The following is an 8,823-nucleotide window of genomic DNA, read 5'->3' as shown; positions in this document are numbered from 1 at the left end:
TTGATTAGTCTGCCAAGTATAGGTAGGGGGAATAAAAACTGGCGGTTGTTCCAAAATATTAAAAAATAATTAATTTTTCATTCGGAGCTATCTTTAAAATTACCAACAACACTAGAAAACCAAAGAGAACATCATTTAAAGTAGAATAAATTTGCTGAAATATTAGACCTAATAGTGCTATTAACGTTTAATATTTACCGAGATATAGCTTTTTAAAAAGCCACATTTCATAAAAATGTAAAGAAAAGTAAGTATAGAAAGATTAATAGTTTGAGAATTTATTTTGAGAAATCTATATCTCAGGTACTATGTGACGTATAGATGTCTATTGGTACTCAAATTAAAGCTAGTTTAATGGAATATAAAGTAGTATATGTAGTTTATCTTCGTAGGAATAGTAGTTTTCATGATATTTGCTAAAATAAATTGATTTATAATTACTTATATTGACAATAAGTTTGATTTATGAATAACTTTATTTCTGTAACCACAAGATGTACAGATGTCTGCCAGCGCTCAAAATAAAAGAAATGTAACTTACTATAAAGTAGTTTATGACACATATCTTCGTAATGTAGGTAGTTTTATGATATTCGCATATAAATATAAATTTTGCACATAAAAATTGATCCAAACGACTATAAATCAGTGTATTTTAGCAAATATCATGAAAACTACAATTCCTACGAAGATAAACAACATAAACAACTTTAATTTGAGTGCTATAGACAACTGCTCATCGAATATCTTTTAAGATATAGATTTCTCAAAAGAAATTCACTTACTACTGATCTTTCAGTACATTTGTTTATGAAATATTGCATTTAAAAAGATACATCTCAAATACTATTAAATGTAAATAGCTCTATTAGGGCTCATATTTTAGGAAATTTACTCTTTTATGATTTCCTGTTAGGTTTTCTAGTGTTGTTGGTAGTTTTAATGATATAGAGCTCCGAATAAAAAATTAATTATTTTTAACGTTTTGAAACAGCCGCCATTTTGTGTTCTTCCTTCCTATAATTGGCAGACTCATCAATTTTGACTAGTAATTATATATACTTTTCATTAAAGTAATGAAAAATTGGGGTGAGATAATTTTCATTTTTCTCCTCTTGGGGTCTTACACTATTAGGAAGATAGAAGAACGAACCACTTCAATGCTAACTAGAAAACTTTAACTATTGTTTCTATTTGTTTTTTGGTTAAGACTTTTTCGCGAAATCGCTAATGAACGATGAATCTGCTTTTTAATAAAATGTCATGGAGCCAATGGGTAGGGGCAATTGCTAAAAGATGGGGCCCTAAATTTCCTGTTTTTAATTCAAATTTAACGTGGTTTCGAAAATAGTTTCAATATTCTTATTTATATTCCTATCACTAATCCGCTACACTCCAGCATTATTCAAGATATACTAAATAGTTTTTTATTAACATTCTAATGCCTAATTGTCACGAGTTGGTGTAAATGAATTCCATGTTGTCAGGAATGATATTCATATTCAAGTGAATGACTTTTTTTTTTTTAATTAATTGTGACTATTCAATAATTGATGTCTCCTTGATAATAGCCTGAGGGCCGAAACTTTGGAGAATTGAAATAAACTTGGTTGAGAATGAAGCGGATCAATTGTAGTAGTGATATTTTTATAATAAACTTGTTCATAAATAATAACAAAGATTTGTGTCATTGTAATAGCTTGAACTCTATTTTTTTCCAAGGCGGATTTCCCAGAATTGGCACGACTTCGTAAAACTGTCATTCCACCGAAGAAGGTAAACGCCCGATAAGGTGGAGTAATAAAATTCAACGCTTCCCGAAACAGAGCTCTATCTCGCTGATGAAAGGTTTTGCCGAAACCTGTCAATCCTGATTCCACTTAGTGCTGAGTCATGTTAGGTTTCTACTTTTTATTTTGTGAGCCATTTCTTTATTCTCCTTTTATTTTTTATTGTTTTCCTTACTACTGAAACACAATGTGCTTATCACCATTTACTATATGCAGAACCTAAAAATAGTCGATATGCAAAGAATGAATCATGAGCGTACCCAGAGGTGGCTGCTGCCCCCCTCCCTTATAAGTGAAAAAATAATTAATTTTATAAAATAATTTTTTTTCAATCAAATAATCATAACAATTAATAAATCACGCTATAATTATATATAATTTTTAATGAGGTGAAGATAGTTGTCCGTGGATAGTATGAGAAGGGGTGCGGTCAAAAAATAACACAAATAAGTTTAAAAAACTTATTTAATCGTCCTGACGTTTTGGCTAGATTTTCTAGACTTCATCAGTGCTGGCTTGGAAAACGTCAGACATCCAAGTGAGGCAGAATAATTATGTTAGAAAATAAAATATTTATGATGTGTGATGCGGTCTTTTAAGAGGTTTTTTGTTTCCCCGACCTTAGCAGAATTACAATTGAGAGTGATGCGGTATAAATGTGATCTGTACAGAAGAGGGATAGGGTTTAAATTGGGAGTAGATATTGTATTGTGAGATCTGAAAGCAATACGAAGGTTAGGTATAGCAGAACGTAAGAATTTTTGGATGTTGTCTGAAAGAGAGGAGATATATGGTAGTGATCTGTATAAGGGGATGGAGAGTGGTTGTGAAGAATTAGGTGAAGAAGTGAGACAATTTTTGTAGTTGTTTAGAAGTTTATGATTGATATGGAGTGGGGATTTCCAACATCTTCCAGCCCTAATGAAGGCTAGAAATTCTGTCCGAAACGTTGGCAATAATTAATAAGTTTTTTAACTTATTTGTTTTATTCTCTAACCGCACCCCCAACCATCTCCTTATATATAATTTTCTTAAAATTTTTGGTTTCATTCACCTTTTCCGAGCTAAAATTTCACAACCTGATTGACTATGGTCCTCCTAGTTTTGATCCTGGGTACACCCTTGGAATGAATAATGAAACATGAAACAGCGTTGGAATTGTCGGTAACCACAACTGTCGAAGGCCAGCTGGATGCTTTCACTGGCGGTGTATTATTAGCTGAGCAATTGTATACATTACATAAGGTGTTTACTATTTTCTGAAAGTGGATTCAAGAGATATTAAAATACGTTTGCATTTAATAATTAAAAGGTTGAGGAAAACTGACGGTGAGAAACGGTAAAACATAAAAAAACAATCAACACGTGACGAGAGGAGAAAAAAGGCAGTTATTTCACCCCAATTTTTCATTACTTCAATGAAAACTATGTATAATTAATAGTCAAAATTGATGAGTCTGCCAAGTATTAGGTAGGGGGAATAAAAAATTGGCGGCTGTTTCAAAAACCTTAAATATAATTCCATTTTCATTCGGAGCTCTATATATTTAAAACTACCTACAACACTAGAAAACCTAAGAGAACATCATTTAAAGTTGAGTAAATTTTCTTAAACATGAGTCCTAAAAGAGCTATTTGCGTTCAATAGTTTTTGAGATATAGCTTTTTAAAAAGTAACATTTCATAAAAAATATACTGAAAAATCAAAGATTAGTTAAATTATTTTGAGACATCTATATTTCAGGAAATATAAAATGTATAGATGTCTGCCAGCACTCAAATAAAAGATACTTAAATATACTATAAAATAGTTCATAACGTTTATCTTTGTAGGAGTAGTATTTTTTATGATAAATTACCAAATAAATTCACAAAATGTTAATTTCTAGTTGTTAGGTTTAAATCATTGATTTTTGAAAAAATATATCTCAGAAACAAGAAGGCCTATAGATGTCTGCCAGCACTCAAATTAAAGGTAAATATAACTTACTATGAATTAGTTTATGTCACCTATCTTCATACGGGTTGTGTCTTTTATGATATTCGCATATAAATAAAACTTTTACACATGAAATTTTGTCCGAACTACTATAAATCAGTTTATTTGAGCAAATATCATGAAAACTACTACTCCTACGAAGATAAACATCATAAACTACTTTATAGTACTTTAAACTACCTTTAATTTGAGTGCTAATAGACTACTGTTAATCGAATATTTTTTGAGTTATAGATTTCTCAAAAGAAATTCACTTACTACTGATCTTTCAGTATGTCCCATACAACATTTTTATGAAATGTTACTTTTTATAAAGCGATATCTCGAGAACTATTGGACGTAAATACCTATATTAGGGCTCATATTTTAGCAAATTTAGTCTACTTTAAATGATGTTCTCTTAGGTTTTCTAGTATTGTTGGTAGTTTTAAAGATATAGAGCTCCAAATGAAAAATAAATTATTTTTAACGTTTTGAAACAGCCGTCATTTTGTATTCCTCCTACCTATACTTGGCAGACTCATCAATTTTGACTTGTTACTATACATAGTTCTCATTAAATTAATCAAAAATTGGGTGAAATAACTCCCTTTTCTCTCCTCTTGGGCTCTTGTACTATGGCAGACATCAATTTTGCCTAGTAATTATACATACTTTTCATTAAAGTAATGAAAAATTGATGTGAAGTAATTTTCCATTTTTCTTCTCTTGGGCTCTTGTACTATTAGGAAGATAGATGAAAGAACCACTTCAGTGCTAACTAGAGAACTTTCGCTATTGTTAAATAGTTAAATAAGAGTAGTGGCTTTTATGATATTCGTATATGAATATTACTTTTGCTAATGAAATTTTGTCTGAACTATTATAAATCAGTTTATTTAAGAAAATATCATAAAAACTACTATTATGATGATAAACGTCATAAACTACTTTATAGTTCATTAAACCAGCTTTAATTTGAGTGTTAATAGAAATCACTAAGTAGAATAGTTTTTGAGATATAGATTACTCAAAATAAATTCACTAACTCCTGACTTTTCGGGACAGTATTTTATGAACTGTTGCTTTTTAAAAAGCTATATCTTGGGAACTATTGAACGTTAATAGCTCTATTAGGTTTTATATTTTAGAAAATTTGCTCTACTTTAAATGATGTTTCCATAGGTTTTCTAGTGCTGTTGGTAGTTTTAATGATAGAGAGCTTGTTTATTTGAAATTATAAATCTTCTGTCATTGTTATTTGTAATAAAAATGAATAAATATGAAAGAATCTGATAATTAACTAAAGAAGAAATAATAATTCATCTATCAGTTCCCTTCAAATCGCTTAATTTTTAAGTGATTAATTCTTTTTTCTTAGTATTTACTAAGGTATTTTCTGTTAGACCCAATCTGACTATTGCTTGCATCAGTTTTTAATCCTAAAGATGTCTCCTATACATACTTATGATTTACTAAGTTTTTTATAGCTCTTATATTAGGAATATAAAATTTTTAAAAATTCAGTTCAAACACTTCTTTCTACCATCTATTGACAAAAATAGGAGATAGACTAATTATATGTTGTATCGGATAACCAACATGACTTTAGAGTATAAAATAAATGAAATTTATCACCTTCAGATAATTTATAAAAAAAATTTTTGGAGTCCCTTGGGATCATACACCATCACCTGCATGGGAATTAGCTTGGAGATTATCTTTGTTTTATTTATTTATTTTAATATGTTGACCTCTCTATTTGTGTGTTAACGTATTTATTCATTAAACTATTTTATTTTATTAGTACTGTTATTTTTTTTGTTTTTATAAAAACTTATTTATCCATGTGTGTAGGTAAATTGAAGTAAAATGTGATCATTGTGGTTATAATAAACAGATTTTTAATGGTCAGTAAAGATACACAAATAAGTAAAACTTGTATTCCCGCCACTGACCCAAACCATGACAAATGACTCCTTTCTGAAAGTATTTATATATAATTAAAATCTTTTCCTGTTAACCACAAAACTGACAAACACAACCTATCCCTAGCCCATTCTAAAATAGTCAATTAATTAAAACATCCTTGATTTATTTTCCATCACCTACTCTGTATTAATCATTATTATTACTTAAATATATATTTTTATAGTTTACCACTTTTTAATTTTCTGATGATAACTCCTCGATGTATTATTTATTTCTGACCTCCCACTTTTTTTACTTTCTTTTCCCTGTTATAATATCCTGCCGTAACCTTTTATCTGTAAATAAGTAACTGGAATTACATATTTAAGACGTATATGGGATATTACAGTAACATTTTGACAAAATTAAACTACTGTTCCACTTAATAGGATAGATTTTTCCGATTTTCTCAACAACAGCTTTAATGATTTTTATCAAAGTTGGCAAGTCAGTGTACAATAAAATGGTTTTGAATATCTGATAGGTCTTATCCTAATTGAAGTAGTCTATCATAGCTTAAATGACAAATTTTCAAAAATTCTCCTTCTAAAGTATCTTTAATATTGTTTATTTGAAAAAAATAAACAATTCACATTGTTAGTAATAATAAACTTTTAATTTCAGATTAACTTAACTCTATTATTGCTCCCTTATCACACTTATTAACCAGTGTTTAAGAAAACATTGTTCTGATAGAGATGATCAAGGAAATAGCTTACTAGACAAATATTCTTGATTATTTATCCCTTCCAGATAAAAAAAATCTAAAACTTTTTAGCTGAAATTTCAGCATAAGCTTTAGGATTAAGAAGTGGTTTATACCACTATATCAACAATGGGATTAATATTGAATGACATCATTGTTTAATCTTATAGCATGTAATAAAACAGAAATAACTTCATAAAAATAAAAATTTATATTTTCAATATATTTTCAAAGCTGATCAGGACCATGGCTTACAAGCTTAATCATCTGTTTACATCCCCTACTCTTTCTCTCTTCCTCACATTACTAATTTTGAAAAGCATACTCAGACTCCTATAGGTGCTCCCCTACAGAGCACCTATACTGGCTAACATAGCATCCACAACAGCGAAGAAACTCAAATTAGTTTCCGAGTAGTACCTGAAACATACTGTGAAGTATTCTTCTTTACAAAGAACAAAAATTGACCACATCCATACGACACTTGGACTGCAGACAGTGACAGAATTCACCTCACAAAGGGACATATTTCATAGCCTCCAACACTGCACTAACCCTCTATTCTGGACATTAACATCAACAGGACATCCACAAAGGTCGTAAACATGCATAAACAGTCTCAAAGTTGACTGAGGACTACTAACTTACTATTGACAAGACAACTGGTGAGCCCCATCACCAGAAAGCAGACACAAAACATTTTTCCCATCTATATACATCATATTTCCTTTCCTCAATCCCCACTTAAAATGCATCAAATGCGGTAAAAGAGATTGATTTCACAAATTCTCACTACCCCACGCCAAATGTCAAACCTTACACTTTCATGGGGCTTATAAAAAAAAAAAAAAAAAAAAAAAAAAAAAAAAAAAAAAAAAATACAATCATTGATAATACTTGAGAACCAAGAGAAAGAAAGATGATACCATCTTCAAACTTGTGTTATTAGCTATTCAGTTTTTAATATAGATTTGAACAAAAAACCCATCAATTGTTTTTTAGTTTATTTGATGGGCTCATATTGGGATATAAGAAATAAAGAAATAACTATAAATCAAACTTGATAAAGACTCTACAACTTAGAGTTGTGTAGAGACGTGTATCAGCAAAGGTTTAAAAAAAAAAAACCTTTCTAACTTACCATAAAAGCTTCAGTGATTAAACATTGGAATATAGTCAGCTCACAAAATTGAGTTAATACAATATTCTAGTTGCTTTTGGTTTATACTTAATTAATTGGACTGGGGAAACCTTAAAACTTGTATTTCTATTCAAACACTAAATTTTTGGTTTATTCAGTACAAGTTAACTGTATTTTGAAATATGAATTAATATTTTTGTATTTATTTATTAGTAATAATAATATTTTTAGTTACAATAATAGTTTGCTTCACACATAATTTTTACCAACCTTAAACATATTTTAGACTGAGAAAAAGTAATACACTGCAATTTTTTAAAAAAATATTTTTATTGGATACCAGATCGGCCTGGTAGACCTTACATGCTTAATGTAACAGTTACATTTTCTGTTTTGTTCAACAATTGATTATAGAGGAGTATGGTCTCATGCAAAAGACACTCCTAACTATTTATCACGCTATAAATATTGTACAATTGTGAATAATAACGATGAATTATTGAAACAAATAAAATAAAAATAATAATTCTTAAGAAGCGAGAAAAAGAAAATTTTATAACAAAAACATTTCATTACATTTAGAAAAAAGTTAATTTGAGAAAAAATAAATAAAATATAAGAAGATGGTCAATGATGCGGTAAAAAAAGAATAAAGAATATTTTTAACTATTTAATGCCGACCTTTGAACAGGTATGTGGTCCTGATTTGTTCTTTGCTCATTTAATATCATCACTATTAATTTTATTTATATTTATTCTATCACAACCTTTATTTAATCTCAACTTTCTTCTTCATTTTCCATCTGTTAGTGAGTTTAAATTTTGTGTTCCCACACCTACATTACTGGTTTTTTTTTCAGTTTATATACTTCTCCTGTACTTTTTTAACTGTATATTTTACATAATTTTTAATTTTTATTCTTATCATTGTTATGTAATTTTTTATTCTTATCATTGTTTATTCAAGTTTCTTTTATATTAATACTACTTTATGTCTTCCTCCCTTTTATTTATATATAATTATCTTATCACTTAATTTTTACATAATATTTATCCTACCTTATTATATCATATTGTTGTAATGTTCTTAGTTGTTTTTTGTATCTTTTTAGCCCTAATGAAGCCCTGAACAGTGGGGCGAAACATCGTACATTAAATAATTAAAAACTGTTCTTTTTTTTACCGCAACCCTGACCATCTTCTTATATTTAAGTCATACAGTCAACTATATATAATA

The sequence above is a fragment of the Halyomorpha halys genome, unplaced genomic scaffold (genome assembly GCF_000696795.3).
Source record: "Halyomorpha halys isolate HHAL.00 unplaced genomic scaffold, Hhal_1.1 Scaffold918.1, whole genome shotgun sequence".
Lineage (NCBI taxonomy): Eukaryota > Metazoa > Arthropoda > Insecta > Hemiptera > Pentatomidae > Halyomorpha > Halyomorpha halys.
The sequence above is the reverse complement of the archived record's forward strand: the minus strand, read 5'-3'. Positions refer to the sequence as shown.